Here is a 26796-nt window from a genome sequence, read left to right as displayed (position 1 = left end):
GTTCAAAGACTTATTGGGGTGCACATGACTTGGCAGCAGGGTAGGCCTTGGAGTCAATGCATAAAAGACAGAATGGGAGGACAAAATTAATAATGTGAAGTGGATTGTTCTGGGCCCATCCAGTACCTGGGTTCAAAGGCTTATTGGGGTGCATATGATTTGGTAGCAGGGCAGGCCTTGCAGTCAATGCATAAGAAAACAGAATGGGAGGACAAAATAATTAAAGTGAAGTGTTCTGTGAATTTGTATAGACACATTTTAGTTTGTAGTTGGTTTCCATTGGTTGCAGTCCTGGATAGCTTAAGTGCAGTGCTCAAAGTTAAAGGCAGCCTACTATTAAAGGTTCCTTAACCCCTTAACTTCCAATGACAGACACAGTCCATCATGGCCTTTTGTCAGTTCCCGCACCAGGACGGACTGTGTCCATCATGCATTTAAACTGTAACTGTGTGTAAACAAGCAGTGACAGTTCAGTGACGATGGCTGTCTGTGACAGCTGAGAAGTGCAAGAAGAGGTGCAGGGACCCATGCTGCCAGTCCCCTCACCAAGATTGCTGTGATTGGTCAGTCAATCTGACACAGCATGATCGCGCAGGTAATGTTGAAATATTAGCACTTCCTGCCTGATCAGTGTAGCAGCTCATCTCTGCCAGTGGCTGAATGTCTGCAGTAACAGCCAGGAGCTGTGTAAGCACTGCCCCTTGCTGTTAACCCCCCTAAAATCTGCAATCGAGCTTGATTGCAGTGTTCAGGAGGGAGACAGAGGGACGGGAGCTCCCTCTGCCTTGTGATCGACGTCCCTGTGATGTCATCGCAGGACCCGATCATTGCCATGGTGACCTGGGGTCGACATGATGACCCCCGGGTCACCAACCTAGAGAAAACTTCTAAGACCATATTCATAGAAGCTTTCAGTGTAGGTATAATGCACTGCAATGCTAGTGCATTGCAATGCATTATACCTTCAATCAAAGTAAAAAAAAATGAAAGTCCCAGGGAATAGGTAAAAAAAATTGTAAAAAAAATTACAAAATAATAATATTACTAAAAATGATGATGATAATAATAATAATAATAATAATAATAATAATAATCCACTAATAAATACACATTTTATGTACAAAAAAATTAAATAAACAAATAAACAAAAAAGTACACATGCCTGGTATCGCTGCATCCAGAACAATCCAATCTATAAAAGTGTCACCCTAGTTAACCCCTTCAGTGAACGCTGTAAAAAAACACAAAAAAGTAGCAAACAATGCTTTATCATCATAACGTTTGGAAAAAGTGGAATAAAACACGATCAAAAAGACTAAAGTAAATTAAGATAGTATCACTGAAAACGCCATCTTGTCCCTCAGAAAACAATCCGCCATACAGCTCCATGAGCAGAAAAATAAAAAATGACAATGCTGAACAGAGGCCAGATGGAGTCCAGAGTAACTCTGCTGCCTCATTATAGTGAATGGACCCGTCGGGGGTTTCATCTGTCATGTAACTAGGAGATTTAGATGGAAACCCCAAAACTAAGTGATCCCAAACGTTATGTAAAATGCTCCCAATAATAGCTTCAACTTAATCCACAAAAAAGCAATTCACCACTCAGGTTGCCATGTGTTAACAGAAATATAGGAGGCTTCCACGTTACTGGCACATTAACCCCCGGCACACTGCGATCAAACATGATCTCAGTGTTCTGGTGGCATAGGGAAGCATCACGTAAGGAGGGGGCTCCCTGCATACTTCCCTAAGACCCTCAGAAAAACGCAATGTGATTGCGTTGTTCCGAGGGCCTCCTCCCTGCAGGTCTCCAGATCCAAGATGGCCGCAGGGTCCTTCCGAGTCCTGCAGGGAGGTGGCTTCTCAGTGCCTGTCAGATCAATGATCTGACACAGTGCTGTTCAAAGTGTCAGATCAGCGATCTGACTTTGCATAGTAATGTCCCACCCTGGGACAATGTAAAAATGTAAAAAAAAATTAACATTTGTAAAAATAATTTTAAAAAAATCCTAAATAAATAAAAATTCTCCAATAAATGTATTTTTTTATGTAAATAAAAAAAACAATAAACGTACATATATTAAGTATCGCCTCATCTATAATGACCCACCCTATAAAACTGTCCCATTGGTTAACCCCTTTAGTGAACCCCTTAACCCCTGGATTACACAAGAATATGAAAACCTGCAAATGGGTAATGTAACACAAGCGTACAGCTGTATGCAGTGTTGGGTTAATCTTAAATCTCCAAATATATTTCCTGGAGTAACAGACAGACGTTCACAGGCTCATTATGGATTCCATCAGAATCTAAATAGCAAAAAAGGTTACTGTATCAGAAGCGTACAGCTGTATACAGTGTTGGACAAATTTGAAATCTCGGTATATATTTCCGGAGTGACCCTCAGACGCTCACTCAGTCTGGATTTGACCATAAAAAAAAATGTTGTAAAAAAGGTACTGGATAACAAGATAGCATGTATATATATTATAAAGTACAATTGAAATCTCCGTATACATAGTCCCGTAGTCACTCTCAGACGCTTACTCAGTATGGATTTGACCGTAATACTAAATGTCGAACAAAGGTACTGTATAACAAGATACAGACTGTATCGAGTATAGTGTAAAAATTGGTATCTCCGATTCACCGTATATATAGAAGGCGTAAACCACACATGCTCACTCGCTATGGATGATACCGTAATAAAAAATTTAGAACATACCAGGTGTATCCAGTCTAGGGGTAATTGTACATTTCCATCTATACTTCCGGAGTCAGACACAGACACTCATAGGCTCAGTATGTGTTACACCAGAATTTAAAAAGTAGAAAAAGGAAAAGTATTCGAAGCGTACACCAGTATACAGTGTTGTGGTACTTTTAAATCTTCGTATATATTTCAATCTCAGTATGCCAGTCCAGACTCTCTGCTACTGGAAACAACATGGATACATGTACAGATGGAAAGTTGAGTGTTAGCAGAAATTTGAGAATTACTCATCGCAGGAAAACCTCCTAGATGTTGCAAAGGCGATGCAGACCCTCAATTACTGTGTCTGTGGAGACAGTGAAAATGGTCATTTGTGAAGAAAGGATTGCTTTATCGCAGTAGCGTGGATCACATCACTGTTACTCATCTCCATCAAATTGTGACAACAGGGAGAGATGTAGACCTGGTACTCACTGCCTATCATGATGTGGCTGGTCATTTTGGAGTGCAAAAGACAGAAGCCACAGGCCGTAGGCGATTCCATTGGATTGCCATGAGAGGAGACATTGAAAAATGGTGGCAGGAATGTCACACGTCTGTGACTATCACAACTGTGAAAGGTGATCATAAAGCACCACTGCATCCTCTTGTAAGTTGACATCCATTACAAATGGTAGCCATTGATCATCTGAAGGTAGAGGCCAGCAGGACAGGCCATAGCTACATCTTAACCATCATCGATCAATACACCAAATTTCTAGTGGCCGCCTCTGTGAAGGATTTAACTGCCCAGACTTCACAGCAGTGGAGCAGGGAGGGGTAAGTATTGCAACTTGCAAGTGCTGTGGCCCTGACCAAGCAGGGGGGGCACACTCATGGGTGACGGTACTGGCACAGGGCCCCTCAAAGTATGCTGGTGTGTCTGACGGCAAGTGGGCCCCCCCACCGTCAGAGACACTGTATTGTACTATGAGGGCCCCTGTGCCATTGCCATCGGCCATCAGTGGGACCATCCACCTGTTCAGAGCAACGGCGCTTGCCCGGGTGTGCCAGGTGTTGAACCCAGCCCTTGGGGGGTGGTGGGCAGCCCAGTTAGGGAGGTTTAAAAAATGGCAAATGTTGATGTGTAGGCTGGACATTCAGCAGCTGCAAATGGCGGAATTGGGCAAGTCCGAGGAAAATGAGGACAAAAACGAGGCAGTTTTCTGGCAACCTATGTGTCATCAGGGGAAGGTGGGACAAAATCCTTTGAAACCCATGCATGGTTCATTTTAATGAAGGTTAGATCATCAACATTTTGGGTCAACAGACAGGTCCTTTTTTCTGTCAGGATTGATCCAGCAGTACTGAAAACTATTTCAGATAACACACTAGCAGCAGGGAAAGAGAGCTCCTGTAAGGCATATTGTGCCAATTCAGGCTAGGTGTCCAGTTTAGAGGCCCAATAGTCAAAGAGGAATGACCTGTGAGGGAGAACATCGATATGGGAGTACTTTGTAACCATAGTTGACAACTACTGTCTCCAGTCACTTTGAATCGATGCAGTATTAGCAGTCGTGTGAGCGGTACTTGAGAGATCATTCAACAACATGGTCATGAAACCCCTTTCTCCAATGCCACTTGTGTGTGCACCACAAACACCTCTTCCATTGTGCCCACTATGGCTCGTGGGAGAACCAGCACCGCTGCTGTGTGCTGGGAAAGCCTCAAACAAACGGTTTACCAGAGTTGCTTGTTTGTTAGCCAATATTATCTCTAGGTTCTCCTGTGGCATGATGTTGTGTAATTTGCATTTGTAGCATTGATCGAGGATGCTGGCCAGCCAGTAGTCGTCATCCTTCATCATTTTGGCAAAGTGGGGGTCCCTTTTTAGGATCCGCAAGGCATAATCTCACATGTGGGCCAATGTTCCAGGTGTCAATAATGCACTGCCACTGCTGGGTGAAGGAGCACTTTCTGGCAAATCCACATCCCTACAGTCATGCACAAACCCTGTACCTGACCTTGGAATTCCAACATTTTCTCTTGCCCACTGAGAAGCATCCTCCTGCCCAAAATAATCATCCCCCTCATCCTCCTCCTCTTCCTCTTCTTCCTCCACCTCATCCAGGACAGTTCCCTAACCAGACAATGGCTGACTGTCAGCAAGACTTCCCTCCTCCTCCTCCTTCTCCTGTTCCTCCTCCTTTGCTGCAGATGCCAGATCCTTAATGTGCGTCAAACCTTGCATGAGCAGATGCATAAGTGGGATGCTCATGCTTATGATGGCGTCGTCTGCGCTTACCAGCTGTGTGCATTCCTCAAAACACTGAAGGACTTTACAGAAGTCTTTCAGCTTTGACCACTGCACACCAGACAATTCCATGTCTTCCCTCAAACTGCCTGCCCGTGTATCCTCGCACAAATGCACTACAGCCTGCCTCTGTTCGCACAGCCTCTCAACCATGTGCAGGGTGGAGTTCCACTTTGTTGCAACGTCTATGATTAGGCGGTGCATGGGGAGGTGGAGCAATCGCTGCAGCTTCTGCATATGACTGGAGTAGAGTTGAGTGAAACGGGTTGAAAAAATTGAAAAGTCGCCGACTTTCGCCTAAGTAGGGCTTCATGAAATGAAACCCGACCTTAGCGTGAGGTCGGCCACGAGGTTGGCGACTTTAGCGCCAAAGTCGCATTTCAAAAGATGCTTGAGCGCCCTTTTTGCAGCCAGGAAGAACAGACACTGTGGGCAATGTGATGACATAGGCAGTGGTCACCACCATCTTGGAGAAGGGCATGCAAGTGATTGGCTTGCTTTGTGGGGCATCACAGGGGGTATAAAAGGGCAGGGACGCCGACTGCCATGTTACTCATGCTGATCTCAGAATAGGGAGAGCTGCTGCTGATTCTGTAGGGAGAGTGTTAGGCAGGGAAGAAGATACCAAAAACTGATTCTGCTGCTAGCGATTTTGCCTGTACAACACATCAGTCACTGTGCAGTGCAAGGGGAGGCTATATTTTGGTGCATCAGCTCTGTTGGTTATTAGGCTGCCTTTTAAGGCTACCTGGTAGCTGCATTGCTGTGTGCCCACTGCTGAGCAAACTGCTTTTTTCAAAGCAATCCAGATTTTATTGTTTTGTCCTTGTGAGTTACTGAGCGTTCATTTTTCACACACCGTACAGCGGTGTACGCTCCTCTCTCAGTACTGTGTAACGGCTGTTATCACGGCCACAGTGAAGCTATCTGTGTGTGACTCTGTAAGGATAAGTCGAGGAGTTGTTCCGTTGTTACTGACCTCCACCTTATAGTTTTGTCTGGTTTTCAAACAGTTTTGTAAATTTGCTGCTTTATTACATTCAAAACTATAGAGAGACAGCGTGTGTCAGTCCGTATACTAAAACACGGAGCTTGACAATTTTACATACACTGGACAGCGGTGTACGTGCACGCTCCTCTCTCAGTACCGTGTAACGGCTGTTATCACGGCCATAGTGAAGCTATCTGTGTGTGACTCTGTAAGGATAAGTCGAGGAGTTGTTCCATTCTTACAGGCCTACACTGTAGGGAGATTCCAGTTCTGCCCAATTCTATATACACCTTGTAGTTTGTCATACACTAGGCAATTTCTGCCGGTCACATTGCGGTGTTAAATAAACAGGGCCTGACTGAATCCCACAGTGTCCTGAAGTGTAGAGACATTACAATTCTCCACAGTCCTCTATACACCCTTCTAACAGCATAGAGAATCTGCCTGTCATATTGCGGTGTTAAATAAACAGGGCCTGACTGAATCCTACAGTGTCCTGAAGTGTAGAGACATTGCAATTCTACACAGTCCTCTATACACCTTTCTAACAGCATAGAGAATCTGCCTGTCATATTGCGGTGTTAAATAAACAGGGCCTGACTGAATCCCACAGTGTCCTGAAGTGTAGAGACATTCCAATTCTCCACAGTCCTCTATACACCCCTCTAACAGCATAGAGAATCTGCCTGTCATATTGTGGTGTTAAATAAACAGCGCCTGACTGAATCCCACAGTGTCCTGAAGTGTAGAGACATTCCAATTCCCCACAGTCCTCTATAAACCTTTCTAACAGGATAGAGAATCTGCCTGTAATATTGCGGTGTTAAATAAACAGGGCCTGACTGAATCCCACAGTGTCCTGAAGTGTAGAGACATTCCAATTCTCCCCAGTACTACATACACCTTGTACCTTGTTTTACAGTACCAGAGAGTTGGTGTAAATTTGGGTAAATTTTTCCAAAAAATGAGGAAGTGTGGTGGAAGAGTCCGTGGAAGTGGGCGGGGGTTGGCAGCTGGTAATGATGGTGTTGGTGTTGGTGGTAGATCTGCTGGTAGTGGCAAAAGCAAAATAGCACCTAATACTTGAGGTATTGAGGCTGCGTCATCGTCTGTCTCCACAAGGCCTCGAAGGCTCCCTGTTGTGAGTTCATTTTCCCCTTCACCATTGAGGTCTGATGAACTCCCTCTTCTGGTGAAGGAAGGTAGTGAGGCTGATTACCAAGCACCTGAGCAGGATGATGATGACTGGGTGACTGGAATTGCTGATTGGATATAAGGCAGCCGACACCCTTCTGCCTTGCTGGTGATTTCTCAGAGGGATTCTAGGAGACCAGTCTGATTCCTGCTCCTCAAAAGCTAAGTTTTCTGCTCTGCTTTTTGCATTTGTGTTTTGGTTTTGTTTTGCCTTGTTTTTCTGGATTTCTGCCATTCCCTGCTGGAGTGAGCTGAATTCCTTTTTGCTCTGTCTTCAGAAAATACCTTAGTACTGATATAGTCTTTTTGAAGCCTAGCGTCTTCAGGGCTTTTTTCCCTATCAGTCTGTTGGCTCTTGTTTTGATAGGGTTTTGGCGGATTGCAGACAGCAGCTTTTCTATCCTGTCCTATTTAGTTAGCTTGGGCCCCATCATTTGCTCAGCCTATCTTTCTATCTGTGTGAGTGTTTTTTATCTTGCTTCACCGTCATTATATGTTGGGGGCTGCCTTTTGCTTTGGGGTCTGCTCTGGGGCAGTTTAGATTTCCCTTTCTGTCTTTAGGCTATTTAGTTCTCCGGCTGTGATCGAGGTGTCTAGGGCACTGTAGAAACCCCCCACGGCTACTGCTAGTTGTTGTTGATAGGCTCAGGGGTCTGCAATCCGATAGCTGCCAACTTCTCTGGTTTTCTGGACTTAGCTAGTATTTCTGTTTTTGCCTCCTATGGTGACTCATTCATAACACTCCCTTTTCTGAGAGTAGGTAAACCGCTTCTAAAGCTGGAGCTTCAAGAACAAGTTTTGGCTTACATTGCTGACTCAGCCTCCAGCTCTATCGCCTCCTCTTCTGAAGTTTTAAAAAATAAAAATAAAAGCACTGAGTCGCCATTGGAGGCTCATGGTCATGAACCACACCTTTCCTTGTGTCCTTCACCCCTAACAAAATTGAAGGATGTGGTAGGCCACACTACAGATTGCTCCATGGAGCTGTTTTCACATACCATGCCTGGGTTTTCAAGTCAAATCGTGAACTCCCCAGTCCAAGATGATTCTGACATGGAGTGCACTGATGCACAGCCACTGCTAGATTTATCTGCTGATACACATGGAAGAAACGGAGTAGAGAAACACAATCCAATAAAAAAATTATATTTTATTAATTCAAATCATTCTGAAAATGTACAAAATGTACATACAAATATTAAGGCTTTTACAATAAAAAGGAAAGAAGGAGTACTTCGGCCAATACAGGGGTACACATGGTGATACAGCGACCAAGAGTTATACAATATGCATATCAGTAATACAGTACAACAGGATAAATCCCAAGGAAAGTATCCATACAGAAACATGAGCAAATATAAACAACATTGTCCGGAACAACTGACAAATCAATGTGCCCATCTGTATCAAAATAAATATCACTTACCCATAATCACCAGTACACCAATGTGCCCTCCTGTGACCCCCTGACTCGCGTTTCGCGTTAGATGCTTTTTCAAAAGGGGTGCAAAGAGATGCCATATCTCTGTAGTTATATAATGGTGCCAATCAATGCCGGTGTGCTGGGCGCACGGGCCGATGACATCACACGCCAGGAATGTTTCCTCCCACCTCCGTGGCTGTCAGTAAGCGGCACACATGTAGGTGGAAATCCACCTGCTGACGTCATAAACATGCATGCCAGGCTAATATAGATAGCCACAGAGGAGAGTAGGAGGGGCGTGGAGCAAAGTGCGCGTGCACACCTCAACCGCCATTGCAAAGAAGACCATAGCGGCAGCCATCTTGGAGAGGATGAAAATCGGCCCATATAAAATACATATAGTGTTAATGCAGCCCGAATTATAAGAGAGGGTTGCAGTGATCAAGTGCTCAATTAAACACAGAAAGAACAACAAGACATTAATAATATCTCAGATAGCGATATAAAGTGAAAGAGTGCATCATAAAAGTGACAGAGCGCAATCCTATATAGTATCACAAAATACTGCAATATTAGAAACGTACGCATATTACAAAAATCAGTGATAATGTACAGAAATAATGAAAGAAAAGAGTAATAATATAAAAAACAAATAATACATAATAGTGAAAGAAATCATAAGAAAGAAAAACAAAAACAAAACTAGAAAAATATTAAATAAATAATAAAAAATGAAAAAATAACCAAATATATATGGGCACAAAAAAATGACAAGAAAGAAATAGACAAAAATAGTCTTCTTCTCCGGTTTGGAAAGGATCCTTTGGTTCTATTTGAATATTCGATGATATCCCACATACAAGACTTTCCCAATATTGACTGATGGGATATCATATCAAGCGTAAGTTCCAAAAGATCAAGACCTGGCAAGGCAAAGACTATAAAAAAAGACTAAGAGAAATGACAAAATTAAAAATAATACATAAAAACATAAAAACGTGGGACGGTGATGCAAATTCATTCTTTAAACATATAATACATGTATAAAAATATACATATATGAAAGGACGCTACCACAAGGACTCAGACAGAGATGGGTGGAAATACAAAGGAAAAACCCATCAAAGTAAGGGAACAAAGGTAAGTTTTCATTGAGTCCTTTAGATGTGACGGTGTCAAGAGTGACAATCCACCTACATTCACGTTGTGCCAAAAGGCGGACCAAATTGCTACCCCTGACACCGCCATGGATCCTATCAATGCCCCTCACCTTAAGGCCGCTGGGATCAGAACTGTGACACAACAAGAAGTGTCTTGAAAGAGTCTTACGCAAAGTCGGATCCACAGCGTCCCTAGCGGCTATGATATCACGAACATGTTGGCGCGTCCGTACCTTCAATTCCCTCAAAGTGAGGCCCACATAAATTAGGGAGCAGGGGCATGTCGCATAATATATCACAAAAGTTGTATTACACGAGATATAATCACGTATTTTGTACTCCCTGCTCCCATCAGAAGTACTGAAAGTCCCACTCCTAAGGATATTAGGACACGCGACACATGCACCGCAGGTGAAGCACCCAACCCTGGGGTTACTCATATTGAAAATAAACTGTGATTTAGTCGTATAATGACTTTTAACAAGATGGTCTTTTAGATTCCTCCCCCTGCGTTGTACCATCAAGGGACACTGTGGTAAACTCCCAGCCAAGAACTTATCCGTATGTAAAACTGGCCAATGTCTATTTAATGCGTCACGAATCTGATCCCAGCGGCAATTAGAAGTCGAGATAAATCTCATCTCATTAGAATCAATCGAGACCTTCCTTTTTGGGGGCGCAAGTAGTTCTTCCCTTTTTGTGCGTTTGGCACGTCTATAGCCCTCCCTAATACAGCAATTGCTGTATCCCCTATCTCAAAACCGCTCCGTGAGGCGGGCAGATTGCCGTTCAAATCGGGCCATAGTCGAGCAGGTCCGCCTGTTCCTCAAAAATTGTCCAACTGGGATGGCTTTAATCACGGAAAAATTGTGTGCTGAGGAGGCGTGTAAAAGAGAATTCACTGCCGTCTCTTTACGATATAAATCGGTCTCAATGGACCCATCCTCCGCCACACACAATGTTATATTCAAAAAATCAATACGTTTTGCATGATAATTGAATGTAAATCTAAGATTGAATGGATTTACATTAAGGAACTGCATGAATTTGGATAGGCTGGTCTCGTCACCCCTCCATATCATCAATACATCATCGATGTAACGAAACCAACCCACCACCTGGTCCGCGGCGTGGGCCCCATCCCCATAAAAAACCTGCCTCTCCCAAAAACCTAGAAATAGGTTTGCATAGGCCGGGGCACACGCTACGCCCATTGCAGTCCCCTGTAACTGTAAATAAAATTTGTCTTTAAAAACAAAAAAAATTTTGTCAAAGCAAACTCCAATAAATCCAAAACAAAATCCAAAAAATGGCCATCCCAGTTGGCAGTCTCGAGGAAGAAGCGGACCGCCCGAAGGCCATCACTGTGTCTAATAGAGGTGTTCAGTGACTCTATGTCAATAGTTACTAGGAGCATATCCACCTCTAAAGACATTTAGATTTATCTGCTGGTACATTCACTCAGAGCACTACATTGTCCTCGCAGTGTACTGAGCCAGAATCTGACCCTGATGAAACTCAGTTGCCCCCTCCCGCATACTATACCACCATACACGGTGACACAGAGGAAGGTGCACATGACATTGAAGAGGAGGTGATGGATGACCCAGTTGTTGACCCAGATTGGCATCCATTGGGGGTAGAGTGTGCCGCTGCCAATAGCTCAGAAGAGGAGGAGGAGCATCCGCAGCGGGCATCGATATCGCAACAGTTGTTATCTGGCAGGCTCGGAGCAGTCCAAAAACGGGTTACAAAAACCAAAAAAATTGCAGGACAGCTTGGCCAGATGGTCAAAAAAGCACAGCAAGGCCTCAAACTGTCTTCCCTAGTAGGAAGAGTGCAGTGTGGCACTTTTTTGAACAAAATCCTAATGATCAGGCAAAGGTAATCTGTAAGAAGTGCGCAAAGACCTTTAGCCGAGGGAAAAATCTGAGAAATTTGAATACCAGTTGCATGCTAAGACATTTAACCACCATGCACTTGCAAGCGTGGATGGACTACCAAAACTCACGTACCACATGTGCTACTGCTCCCAAAGAAGGTAGTCAGCAACGCAACATTGTTTCCCCCACTGTAAGTCCACCGGTTAGCACACCACCAGCAGCAACTGTTGAGTTGTCGTCGCAAGGGCAAATCATTCAGGGAATCACACTGTTATTGCAACGAAAGACTGAATCTAGGCCATCAGAAAGAACAACTCCATCACCATCATCAACCCTCTCTCAGTCCGCCATGTCCACCGCTACTTCCACCATATCCAGCTCTCAAGTCCAGCTCACCCTACCAGAGACTACAAGTAGGACAAAAAAGTACTCATCCTCTCATCCGCGTACACTAGCTTTGAACACCCACATTGCCAAACTAATCTCATTAGAGATGATGGCCTATCGGTCGGTTGAAAGCGCAGCTTTCCGTGAACTAATGGCCTACGCAGGTCCATGCTATGAACTACCCAGTCGCCACTTCTTTTCTCGCAAAGCCATCCCAGCCCTCCACCTTCATGTGAAAGACCGCATTGTCCATGCACTCAAGCAATCAGTGAGTGGAAAGGTGCACCTCACAACTGATGCATGGTCCAGTAGGCATGGCAAGGGCCGTTACGTGTCCATCACTGCGCACTGGGTTATTGTGGTGGATGCAGGGTCCACAGGGGACAGCGGTGGTGGCACAGTGCTGCCTAGCCCACGGTAGAGGAAACAGTTGGCTGTAGGTGTTCGATCCTCCTCCTCCAGAAGCGAAAGCTGGTCCACAGAGCGCAGTCGCACGAGCACTGCATCCGCAGTTGACAGTGTTGCAAACGAGGTGTCCCTCTATCGATCAGATAGTGGAAAGCGTCAGCAGGCTGTGTTGCAGATGATGTATTTGGGCGACAGACACATCGCAGAGGTACTGGCCGACTACTTTCAGCGACAAACTGAGTCATGGCTTGGCAATCTACATCTTGATGCAGTCAATGTAGTTAGTGATAACGGCCGAAATTTTGTGGCAGCCATAGCCCTTTCAAAACTCAGACACATAGCTTGCTTGGCTCACACCTTGAACCTGGTGGTGCAGTGCTTCCTCACTAATTATCCAGATTTAACAGGCCTGCTCCTTAAGGTTCAAAGACTGTGCTCGCACATCCGCCGGTCGACGGTACACTCCTGTCGTATGCAGAAGCTGCAGCGATTGCTCCACCTTCCTATGCACCGCCTAATTATCGACGTTGCAACAAGGTGGAACTCCACCCTGCGCATGGTTGAGCGGCTGTGCGGAAAAAGGCAGGCCGTAATGCATTTGTGGGAGGATACACGGGCAGGCACTTTGAGGGCAGACATGGAGTTGACAGGTGTGCAGTGGTTGACGCTGAAAGACCTCTGTAAAGTCCTTCAGTGTTTTGAGGAATGCACATGGCTGGTAAGCGCAGACGACACCATCATAAGCATGAGCATCCCACTTATGCGTCTGCTCATGCCAACTTTGACGCACATTAAGGAGCCGGCGTCTGCAGCCGAGGTTGATGAGGAGGAAGAGGAGGAGGGAAGCCTTGATGACAGTCAGCCATTGTCTGGTCAGGTAACTTTCGTGGATGAGGTGGAGGAAGAAGAGGAGGAGGATGGGGATGATTATTTAGGGGAGGAGGATGATTCTCGTGGGGCAAGTGAAAATGTTGGCGTGGCAAGGTCTGGTACAGGGTTTGTGCGTGACTGGAGGGATGTGGATTTGCCAGAAAGTGCTCCTCCACCCAGCACTAACAGTGCATCATTGACACCGGGAACATTGGCCCACATGTCAGATTATGCATTGCAGATCCTAAAAAGGGACTCCCGCATTGCCAAAATGATAAACGATGATGACTACTGGTTGGCCAGCATCCTGGATCCACGCTATAAAGGCAAATTCCAAAACATCATGCCACAGGAGAACCATGACCTAATATTGGCTAACAAACAAGCTACTCTGGTAAACCGGTTGGTTGAGGCATTCCCAGCACACAGCAGCGGTGATGGTTCTCACACGAGCCGTTGGGGCCGGGGGCAACTTGGAAGCAGTGTTGGTGGTAGACACATCAGAAGTGGCGTTGGAGACAGGGGTTTCATGACCATGTTGTGGACTGATTTTTCAAGTCCCGCTCACACGACTGGTAATACTGCATTGATTGAAAGTGACAGGAGACAGCACTTGTCAAGTATGGTTACAAACTACTTTTCCTCCCATATCGATGTTATCCCTCACAGGTCATTCCCATTTGACTATTGGGCAGCTAAACTGGACACCTGGCCTGAATTGGCACAATATGCCCTACAGGAGCTCGCATGCCCAGCTGCAAGTGTGCTATCGGAAAGAGTCTTCAGTGCTGCTGGATCAATACTGACAGAAAAAAGGACCCGTCTGTCGACCCAAAATGTGGATGATCTAACCTTCATTAAAATGAACCATGCATGGGTTTCCAAGTATTTTGTCCCACCTTACCCTGATGACACATAGGTTGCCAGAAAAATTGTTTTCTTTGGTCTGCTTGTTCCTGGGACTCGACCAATTTTGCCTTTAGCAGCAGGTGAATGTCCCACATCAACATATGCCATTTTGTAAACCTCCCTAACTGGGCAGCCTCCTCCCCCAATGGCCGGGGTCACCACCGAGTGCACGCAACCGTGCAAGTACCATTGCCCTGGACAGGTGGGTGGGTCGACTCATGGGCGCGGGCACCGGCACAGGGTCCCTCATAGTGCAATCAAGTGTCTCTGATGGTGGTGGTGCACACCCGCCGTCAGACACACCGCCGTACTATGAGGGGCCCAATGCCAGTGCCGACGCCCACGAGTGGGCCCCCCTTGCTTGGGCAGGGCCCCAGCATTTGCAATGTTTACCTCTCCCTGCTCCTCCGCTGTGTAGTCTGGGCTGTCAAATCCATCACTGGGACTGGCACTTCAAATTTGGTGAACTGATAGAAGATGATGGTTAAGACGTAGCTATGCCCTGTCCCGCTGGCCGGGATCCAGCTTCAGATGAACAATGGCTTCCATTTCTTATGGACGTCGACTCACAATGAGATGCAGTGGTGGTTTCTCATCAGCTTTAACAGTTTTCTTACCCACAGAAGTGTGACATTCCAGCGCACATTTTTAAATGTGCCCTCCCTCTCATGCCAATCCAATTGAATCGCCAATGGCCTGTGGCTTCTATGTTTTGCACTCCATAGTTACGTGACAGATCATGATAGGCAGTGAGCACCATGTTTACATCTCTCCATGTGATCAAAATTGAATGGATATGAGTAATGGCGATGGGATCAACGGTACTGTGATACAGCAACACTTTCTTCACAAAAAAGGTTTTTCCTGTGTCCACACACTAATTAATTGAGGGTCAGCATCGCCTCTGAGAATTGTGATGGAAGTTGTTCCCGTGAATATTAATTCGTAGATTTCTGCAATCACTAGACTTTAGGTAAATAATTGTATGCATCTAATTTCCTATTGCAGAGTGTCTGGGCTGTCTTACTGAGACAGAAATATAAATGAAGATTTAAAAATACCACCAAAAGTGTATCATGGTGTACGCTTGAAATACATTTCCTTTTTTTTAGTTTTTAGATTGTTGTGTAAGATAATGCAGAGAACACGGAGATTTTAAATGTTTAAACTATGCTCTATATACCTGCTATCCAGTGATAATGTACCCTATCTCAACTTTGTACAATCTGGTCTAATCCATACTGGGCCTAAGACCGTCTGAGCCTGCCTCCTGATCGATACACATAGGTTTTTATTGTGTAAACTATGCAACATATATACGTGTTATCCGGTGAAACTGTACCCTTTATCAACTTTCTCGAATCTTGTAGAATCCATACTGGGCCTGAGAATGGCTGCAGAGCTGTTAAGCAAGCTACAGCACCTGTGGTTTGGACACGTAATGTTTTGCATATTTTCTGGAATGGCGGTTAGGCCGAAATCAGGAATTGCTGTTGACCTGCACTTACTGGGAAATCATCGTTCACGGTAAATTATTGGAATCCCAGATCCCCATCACTAACGGTGTTCAGCGGGTTATCTGCACCTGCAAGTGACAAAAGATGGTCCTTTCAGTGTAGCGCGCATGTAGCCCCGGACATGGAAGGCCATGATAGCCCTGTTATTGCTCGATCGCGCGTGCCAGAGCCTCGTTCGTTAACGGAATAAAGCTGACAAATCGCTAGCACAACTACAAACGAACATACCACACCACACACAATCGACAAAGCTTTCAATGTGTGCATCTTTTTTTGAGGTGGCATGGTTGTGGTTTCCCGGGTGGAGTCCAATTAAGCCGCAGGCTCCACTCCTGGTGGTGTCCTTTTGGACATTCCTTTAAGGTTCAGCTTTGCCATCATACTGCCCCCGGAAAGCAAACACTTTGGCTTCATGGACACTGTTTGGAGGTTCATGGGAATAACGTCGCCCGATCGCCAGTTGCCATAATTTATTGGTGGGAAGTACGACGGTATATGATCGTGTTCGTTTTCAGATTTTGGTTTTTTGGGTTTGGTTTTTACATTTTTAGTCCAGATTTTCTTAACTTCATAAGGGCATGACAAGCCTAGATCTGTGTCTCCTCCACCTCCTCCTTTTTCTCCTCCACCTCTTTTGTAAATGTAGTTGCCCTTTTCCATATGTTATTTTTGGCTTCTGAGCATATTGTCGGCTTTGGGACACCTTTTAAGGTGTTTTGTAATTGTTTTGTATGTGTTAGTATGTGTTTGTGTTTGCCTGCCATTGTTTTCAGTGTGGTTCGACGAACATTCGACGAACTTGCCTCCTGTGCGATGAACCAAAACACAAGCGGGGTGGCTCAACACTACTCATGATATATAGACATACATTGTTAATGTTTAAACTAAGCTATATATACCTGCTATCTGATGATACTGTACACTTTGTCTACTTTTTATATTCTTGTCTAATCCATACTGAGCCTGGGAGTGTCTCTGTGTGACTGATGGAATATATATGGAGGTTGACAATTATCCTTTGACTGAATAGAGCTGTACGCTTCTGATACAGTACCATATATGTGATGTTATTTTGTGTCTATTTTGTGCTAAATTTGGAAGTTTGGTGGAAGAGGCCGCGGACGTGGGCGTGGGGGGGCCAGCTGGTGCTGATGGTGGTGGTGCATCTGCTGGTAGTGTCAAAATCACAATAGCAGCTAAGGCAGGAGGTGTCTAGCCTGCGTCATTGTCTGTCTACGGAACGCCTGGAAGGCTACCTTTTCTGGGAGTAGGTTAACCGTTTTTAAAGCCGGAGCATGAGGAACTGGTTTGGGCTTACATTGCTGAAACAGACTCCAGCAAATATGCCCTCCTCTTCTGAAGTTTCAAAAAATGCAAGCACTGAGTCGTCGAGTGCTGGCTCCTGGTCAGGAAGAACCCCTTTCCTTGTCTCCTGCACCCCCACTCAAAGTGAATGATGCAGCAGGCCACACTTCACATTAGTCCATGTAGCTCTTTCTATCATACCATGCATGGGTTATCAAGTCAAATCGTGAATTCCCCAGTCCAAGATGAATCTGACATGGAGTGTGGGTGGCCAGGCAGGGCAGTGGGGTTAATCGGTACCGGGACGGTGTCTCCCTGGGATGTGTCACAGTGGTGGTGACCCGTTCCGTGGCCCTGGGCATCCATGCAAAGGGGTGAATTACGTTTATAGGTGAATGATACGTGACGCCACCTGTGGTTTCTGAGTAGATTGACCATCGCTGCAGTGGTGCTTCTCTGGGACAGAAGTTGTGGTGCAGCTAAGATGTAGAAGCCCTGCACAGGTATGGCCATTGTCGCAGGGCACATGAAAGAGTTGGTAGATGGTGTGCAGTGCAGGATGTAGCAGAGCCGTGCGCCAGGCGCAGGAGAAAGAGGACAGACAAAGTTGTGCAGTTCCTTTACCTGTACATGGTAAGTGCCGTCCAGGACCCAGAGTACAGATGGAGAAGGAGTTGATCAGCCTGGAAGCCAATTTGGAATTCTCTCTCTGCAGATAGGTAGTGTGGCCTCCATTCTAGCGCTTATCTGAGGTACTCACAGTGGTGAGTTCAATGAAGTTCCCCCTGTTGACTCTCTCTCTTGGAACTTTCTCGTATGGCAGGCAGCCGTTGCCTTTTCCTTCTGGCTCCCACACGTCACTGCTGGGGCCTCCGAGCCTTAGTTGGGTACAGAGCATTTACAGCTGCTACTTTCTCCGGTTTCTGCTGCAGGAAAGTCAGTGTCCCTACAAACTCGGAGACCGGAATCCGGACCATGCGCTCCAGCTAGGAATGAGCCTTAACTCTGCTCATCCTCCAGCTCCCCTTCTCACGTCCACACACTTCCCCTTCCCTTCACAGACTGCCCTAACTTACTTCCTCCCGACCACAGACAGCAGCTCCTCAGCAGTCAGGTTCAGAGGTCTCCCTGCTGGCCTGGAGTGGGAAATGTGTTGTGTGTTGGTTTAACTGCTAGAGAGATCCTTCGTTGCTCCCAAGCATGACATCACACTCCCTAGGAGGAAGGTAATGCCACTGTGGCGACCGTACTCCTGGGGGCGCCACAAGTGCACTGAGGCTCAGCTACTTCTAGATGATTCTGCTGGTACATTGACCCAGACCACTACATTCCCCTCGCACTCTACACAGCCTGAATGTGACCCAGATGAAACTCAGGTTACCCTTCCCATATACTGTACCACCTTACACGGTGACAAAAAGGAAGGTGCAGCTGAAAGATACAGGTTCGGCCCACCCATATCAGACACACTGCCGTACTATGAGGGGCCCTGTGCCAGTGCCGTCGCCAACGAGTGGGCCCCCCCTGCTTGCTCTGGATCACAGTGCTTGCAAAGTTTAAATACTTACCTCTCCCTGCTCCACCGCCATGACGTCTTGCGCGTTTCTTGACAGTGATATTCTGATCAGAGAGCGCAATGACATCACGTCTGTACGCCCAGACTAGTACAGGGATTCCCTAGCGAGGAGACTTATTTGAGGAGACTTATTTAATTGTTTTCAATGTTGGGACAGCAATTTTTGGGGAGCACTATACTCTGGAGAATGATATATGGGGCCCACCATACACTTGAGCATTCCAAAGGTGGACATCAGACACTGGAGCTGCATTTACAGGGCCCATTATACACTAGAGCATTAGAAATGGGGCCCATTATATAGAGCATTATTTGGGCCCATAAGACAGTGCAGCTTCATCCATGGGGACCAACATATACTGTAGCATTATGTGGAGCTCAACATATACTGTTTCAAACATTATATGGGACCAATGATTCTGTATGGTGAAATATATGGGCCTCATTACTCTGTATAGCGCACTATGCGGTGGCCATAATACTGTATGGAGTAAGATACTGTCCTCTTTTGGAGCTATTGGAGAATTTAAAATGGATATCAGTCATGAGATGTAAAAAGTGAAGTATTTTTCATTGTACTATACCGCTATTTCTCTGCCGTATCGGACCATCATGAGCTGTGGTATGTGTTAAAGGGGCGCTCTTTGGCCCATGGCACATGAAAACCTGGAGCCAGCCCTACTCCCCCACAAATTTAGCCAAATAACCCCCATTTTTCAGTGCGTAACTAGTATTATGAAATAAATTAAGGTTGAAAAGCTTCAGTAATAAGATTTGATGTTTTTGGCATTAAAAAGGGCACTGTAGGTGTGTTTCCTGGCCTCCACTCCCTGCCGGCTTTGCTTCCCCATTGACTTGCATTGGGTTTCGTGTTTCAGTCGGCCTTCGACTTTTCACAAAAATCGGCCGATTTCGTTCGACCCGACTTTTGCGAAAGCCGGGTTTCATGAAACCCGACTCGACCAAAAAAAAGGCAAAGTCGCTCAACTCTAGACTGGAGTGTACGGGCGAGCGATGGATGTGCAAGCACAGTCTTTGCAACTTATAGAGCAGGGATGTTAACTCCGGAAAATTATTAAGGAAGCACTGCACCACCAGGTTCAATGTGTGAGCCAGGCAAGGTATGTGCCTGAGTTTTGCAAGGGCTATGGCTGCCACAAAATTAAGGCCATTATCACTGACTACCTTGCCTGGCTCAAGATGTAGACTGCCCAGCCATGACTCAGTTTGTCGCTGCAAGTTGTCGGCCAGTACCTCAGCGGTGTGTCTGTTGTCGCCCAAAGACATCATCTTTAACACAGCCTGCTGACGCTTACCACTACCTGTTCGATAGTGGGACACATTGTGTGCAACACTGCCAGCTGCAAATGGAGTGCTTGGGCGACTGCACTCTGTGGACGAGCTTTTGCTTAGGGAGGAGGAGGGTCGAAAGCCTACAGCCAACTGTTTCCTATACCGTGAGCTAGGCAGCACTGTTCCACTGCCACTGTCCCCTGTGGAGCCTGCATCCACCACATTAACCCAGTGCGCAGTGATGGATATGTAACGGCCCTGGCCATGCCTACTGGTCCATGCATCTGTTGTGAGGTACACCTTTCCACTCACTGATTGTTTTAGTGCATGGACAATGCAGTCTTTCACATGCCGGTGGAGGGCAGGGATGGATTTTCGAGAAAAGAAGTGCCGACTGTGTAGGTCATAGCGTGGGACAGCGTAGGCTATGAGCTCTCAGAAAGCTTCGCTTTCTACCAAACAGAAGGGCATCATCTCTAATGAGATCAGTTTGGTAATGTAGGCATTCAAACACAGTGTACGCGGATGAGAGGATGAGTACTTTCTTGTCCTACTCAGAGTGTCTGGTAGGGTGAGCTGGACATGAAAGCTGCATATGGGGGAACTAGCATTGGACATGACGGACTGAGAAGGGGTTGGTGATGGTGAGGGTGTTGATGGCCTAGATTCAGTGTTTCCTCGCGAAAATATTGTGATTGCCTGAATGCTTTGGCCTAGCAACGACACCTCAACATTTCTTGATGGTGGTGTGCTTAGTGGTGGCCTTACAGTGAGGGAAGTGATGGAGCGCTGCCGGCTAACTTGAGTCGGAGCAGGTGCACATGTGCTACCTGAGGTTTTGTAGTCCGTTCACGCTTGCAAGTGCATGTTGGTTAAATGTCTAAGCATGCAACTGGTATTCAAATTTCTGAGTTGTTTACCTCGGCTAAAGGTCTTCTTACAGGTAACCTTTGCCTCATTAGTAGGATTTTTGACAAAGTAGTGCCACACTGCACTCTTCCTACTATGGTATACATTTTCTGGCCTTGCACGCTGTGCTAAGTTGACCGTCTGGCCAAGCTGTCCTGCAACTCTTAGTTTTTGGTCCACGTTTTTGGACAGCTACGGGCCTGCCAGATGACCACTGCTGCGATGTCAATGCCTGCTGCGGATCCTTCTCCTTATCTGAACTATTGCCAGCGCCACCCTCCTCCCCCAATGGATGCCAATCCGGGTCAAGAACTGGGTCATCCATCACCTCCTCTTCAAAGTCATCTGCACCTTCCTCTTTACCTTCCTCTGTGTCACCGTGTAAGGTGGTATAGTATGCAGGAAGGGGCACCTGAGTTTCATCAGGGTCAGATTCTGGCTCAGTAGACTGCGAGGGCAATGTAGTGCTCTGGGTCAATGTACCAGCAGAATTATCAAGCAGTGGCTGTGCATCAGTGCACTCCATGTCAGATTCATCTTGGACTGGGGAATTCAGGATTTGACTGGATAACCTAGGCTTGGTATGTGAAATGAGCTCCATAGAGTAATCTGAAGTGTGGGCTGCCGCATCCTTAACTTTTGGTGGGGGTGAAGGACACAAGGAATGGTGTTGTTTCTGACCAGAACCCTGCACTGACGACTCCGTGCTTGCAGGTTTCGAACGTTCAGAAGAGGAGGCAATAGAGCTGGTGACTGTTTCGGCAATGTACGCCAAAACCTGTTCCTGATGCTCCGGCTTTAAAAGCGGTTTTCCTACTCCAAGAAAAGGGAACATTACAGGCCTTCTTGGGCCAGACGATGACGCAGGCTCAACACCTCCTGCCTTAGCTGCTATTGTGCTTTTGCCAGAACCAGCCGATGCACCACCACCATCAGTACCAGCCGCGCCCCCCTGCCCACATCCGCTACCTTTTCCACCATACTTCCTCATGTTTGGGAAAATGTACCAAAAATACCAGTAGAGAGATGGTACTGTATGAGGAGCATCCAGCTGTTTAAGGTGTATTCAAAAAATTAAATCTACGTATATATTTTGTTAGTCACAGATGCTTTCCCAGTATGTATTTGACCGTGATCCAACATGCAGATATACGGTACTGAATCAGAAGTGTACAACTGTATACATTTTTTGTGTAACTAACAATGTCCGTATATGTATTTACGGAGTGTCACATACACATGCTGTCTCTGTATAGATGTGACTGTAATGCGAACAGCAGATATACAATACTGTATGAGAATCAGTCAGCTCAATACGGTGTATGGAGAAATGGAAGTGTCTGTGTATGCACATTCATATGTTAAAGTTTGGGCACCCCTATTAATGTTAACCTTTTTTCTTTATAACAATTTTGGTTTTTGCAACAGCTATTTCAGTTTCATATATCTAATAACTGATGGACTCAGTTATATTTCTGGATTCAAGTGAGGTTTATTGTACTAACAGAAAATGTGCAATCTGCATTTAAACAAAATTTGACCGGTGCAAAAGTATGGGCATCCTTATCATTTTCTTGATTTGAACACTCCTAACTACTTTTTACTGACTTCCTGAAGCACTAAATTGGTTTTGTAACCTCATTGAGCTTTGAACTTCATAGCCAGGTGTATCAAATCATGAGAAAAGGTATTTAAGGTTGCCACTTGCAAGTAGTTCTCCTATTTGATTCTCCTATGAAGAGTGGCATCATGGGCTCCTCAAAACAACTCTCAAATGATCTGAAAACAAAGATTATTCAACATAGCTTTTCAGGGGAAGGATACAAAAAGTTGTCTCAGAGATTTAACCTGTCAGTTTTCACTGTGAGGAACATAGTAAGGAAATGGAAGAACACAGGTACAGTTCTTGTTAAGCCCAGAAGTGGCAGGCCAAGAAAAATATCAGAAAGGCAGAGAAGAAGAATGGTGAGCACAGTCAAGGACAATCCACAGACCACCTCCAAAGACCTGCAGCATCATCTTGCTGCAGATGGTGTCACTATGCATCGGTCAACAATACAGCGCACTTTGCACAAGGAGAAGCTGTATGGGAGAGTGATGCGAAAGAAGCCATTTCTGCAAGCACGCCACAAACAGAGTCGCCTGAGGTATGCAAAAGCACATTTGGACAAGCCAGTTACATTTTGGAAGAAGGTCCTGTGGACTGATGAAACAAAGATTGAGTTGTTTGGTCATACAAAAAGGCGTTATGCATGGAGGCTAAAAACACAGCATTCCAAGAAAAACACTTGCTGCCCACAGTAAAATTTGGTGGAGGTTCCATCATGCTTTGGAGCTGTGTGGCCAATGCTGGCACCGGGAATCTTGTTAAAGTTGAGGGTCGCATGGATTCAACTCAGTATCAGCAGATTCTTGACAATAATGTGCAAGAATCAGTGACAAAGTTGAAGTTACGCAGGGGATGGATATTTCAGCAAGACAATGATCCAAAACACTGCTCCAAATCTACTCAGGCATTCATGCAGAGGAACAATTACAATGTTCTGGAATGGCCATCCCAGTCTCCAGACCTGAATATCATTGAACATCTGTGGGATGATTTGAAGCGGGCTGTCCATGCTCGGCGACCATCAAACTTAACTGAACTGGAATTGTTTTGTAAACAGGAATGGTCACAAATACCTTCATCCAGGATCCGGGAACTCATTAATAGCTACAGGAAGTGACTAGAGGCTGTTATTTTTGCAAAAGGAGGATCTACGAAATATTAATGTCACTTTTATGTTGAGGTGCCCATACTTTTGCATCGGTCAAATTTTGTTTAAATGCAGATTGCACATTTTCTGTTAGTACAATAAACCTCATTTGAATCCAGAAATATAACGGAGTCCATCAGTTATTAGATATATGAAACTGAAATAGCTGTTGCAAAAACCAAAATTGTTATAAAGAAAAAAGGTTAACATTAATAGGGGTGCCCAAACTTTAACATATGACTGTATTTACACAGTGTCACACACACACACGCTGACTCTGTATAGATGTGACTGTAATGCGAACAGCAGATAAACAATACTGTTTGAGAATCGGACAGCTCAATACGGTGTATGGAGAAATGGAAATGTCCGTATATGTATTTATGGAGTGTCACACACACGCTGACTCTGTATAGATGTGACTGTAATGCGAACAGCAGATAAACAATACTGTTTGAGAATTGGACAGCTCTATACGGTGTCTGTATTGAAAATTTTAAATCTCCGTCTATTTTTATAAGGAGTGACACACGCTGTCTCTGTATAGTTTTGAACGTGATCAAACAGCAGATATACGAAACTGTTTGAAAAGCGGACAGCTCTATACTGTGTAGGTCTGGAAAAATGGTAAATCTCCTTGGTTTGTTTTTCTAGAGTCACACACAGATAGCTTATATTTGTCCGTGATACCAGCCGGTACACGGTCGTGTGTGAGGAGCGTACACCACTATACGGTGTCTGCATGGAAAATTTTAAATCTCCATCTATTTTTATACGGAGTGACACATGCTGTCTCTGTATAGTTTGGACCATAATCAAACAGCAGATATACGAAAATGTTTGAAAAGCGGACAGCTCAATACGGTGTAGTTCTGGAAAAATGGAAAATCTCCTCAGTTTGTTTTTCCAGAGTCACACACAGATAGCTTGTATTTGTCCGTGATACCAGCCGGTACATGGTAGTGTGTGAGGAGTGTACACTGCTATACGGTGTGTGAAAAAATGAACGTTCGGTAACTGACCAGAACAAAATGATAAAAGTTGGAGTGCTTTGAAAAGAGCAGTTTGAACAGCAGTGTGCACACAGCAATGCAGCTAGTAGGTAGCCTTAAAAGGCAGCCTAATCACTACCAGCGCTGCCGCACACAAAAAAAATTCTCCCCTTTCACTGCACACTAACTGTACAGTGAAAAGCGCTATCAGCAGAAGCATTTTTTTTTTCTTCTTCCCTGCCTAACGCTCTCCCTATTCAGAATCATCAGCAGCACCTCACCCTATTCTAAGATCGGCGGAAGTAAGATGGCAGTCGGCGGTCACGGCCTTTTATAGCCACTGTGACGCCACACAAAGCCAGTCAATCACTTCAATGCCCTTCTCTAAGATGGTGCTGGCCGCTCCCATGTCATCTCGTTGCCCACAGTGTGCGTCCTCCATCATTGGCTGAGAAAAGGCGCTGGAAGCATTATTTGAAATGCGACCTCATGGCCGACCTCATGATTTAGATCGGCGAAACCCGACTTTAGCTAAATTCGGCGACTTTTGAATTTGACTGACCCGTTTTGCTCAACTCTACCCAATTGACATAAATTTTTAATGTGCAGAAGTTTTAATGTGAAGATTCTTCAATCTCAAAATCTGGCGTAATTTGACAACAGTGATTTTGTCTTAATGTGTCTTTTCCTTTTCCAACCTGATTCTTGTGTTTATATTTAGACTTCTGTTTCCCATCTTCAAGTTCATATTATTTATGAGTGGGAGCTTCATTAAATCGACTGTCATATTTCCAGGTACTGAAGCCTATGATTAAAAGTATATTGATCTATTCTTTGTGATCTATCGCTATGACTGAATTTGATTGATGATATCGCTGACAAGTAAATCAGGTTAATATTTATACCTTTATGTTCATCTATTATTTTTCTGTTCCTAACTAAGGATGGGACGGTATTATAGAGAGATGTGACTATGGGAATATTGGTAAGTAGATAACATACTATGTGAAATTTTTTATGGCAAGTACAGTACTAATGTATCGTCTGTATTTTTTAACCTAGCAGTTTTCAAAGTATCATTGATTATTATTTTCACATTCTCTTTAGTTTTTATTTTACATTTACAAAATATTTTATTGTTCTGAGTATTTTGTCAATCTAATGTTCATTTCATTTATGAGATTTTGTGCTTGTAAATATTCTACATGCTATAGCAGCATACAGACAGTACATGTACTTCATCGGCAGTAGGTAATTGACTTTCAAGGTGATTCCCAGCAGAAGTGTGGCTTTGATTGACAACCACACTCGTTCACTATTGCACTAATAATTTAACCATGTAGGCATTACTATTACAATACTGTAGAATATTAGGGAAGAGAAAATAAAAAGGGTCTGTGAATAAAAATTAACTTTTATTAATTTGTTAGATAATAATATATTTTAAAAACCATTTATCATAATAATGACCCACTAAATTCCCGGTATAGCGCTTGATTGCAGAGATATGATTTATAATGTGATTCCTCACTATTGTCCCTTATTAGTTACCATATTTTATGGATTATGAGACACACTTTTTTTCCCCAAATTTGGGGGGAAATGGGGGTGCGTCTTATAATGCATATATACCTTACTGGTACCGTTGCTGCAGGCTGGGATGAGGGGGAGCCCGGTGGTGCAGCTGGGGTGTCCAGCAGTGCTGCTGAGGTGTCTGGCGGTGCTGATGAAGCGCTGAAATCTATCTCCAGAGATTTTGATGCTGAGATCTCTCTCTGCACATGCTCCCCACCACTGCGACTATTTTCCCGTAGTCAACAGCACTGGAAACCACAAAACTACAGGGGCTCTGGCCTTTCACGAAATGTCAGCAGAGCCCCCTCGCATCACCGGATATCGGAGCAGCAGCGCCAGAGATCCCCACAACACTGCAGAGCACCCACAGTGCTGGACAGCCCTGCAACACCAGACACCCACAGCACAGGACACCTGCAGCAGTGCACTGCACATCAGACACCCCCTCATCCCAGCCTGCGGCCTGCAGCATCACCCCACTCCTGCCTCCTTCAGCAGCAATCCTGGGACCCCACTTCATCGCAGCCACCACCCCCAGTAGGCAATAAGATGCATGGATTATAAGAAGCACCACCATTTTATTAAAAAAAAGTTTTTCCTATTTTTTTCCTCAAAATTTGAGGTGCGTCTTATAATTT

Source organism: Dendrobates tinctorius, unplaced genomic scaffold (genome assembly GCF_039654945.1).
Source record: "Dendrobates tinctorius isolate UK_male_01 unplaced genomic scaffold, ASM3965494v1 ptg000030l, whole genome shotgun sequence".
Classification (NCBI taxonomy): Eukaryota; Metazoa; Chordata; class Amphibia; order Anura; family Dendrobatidae; genus Dendrobates; species Dendrobates tinctorius.
The sequence above is the reverse complement of the archived record's forward strand: the minus strand, read 5'-3'. Positions refer to the sequence as shown.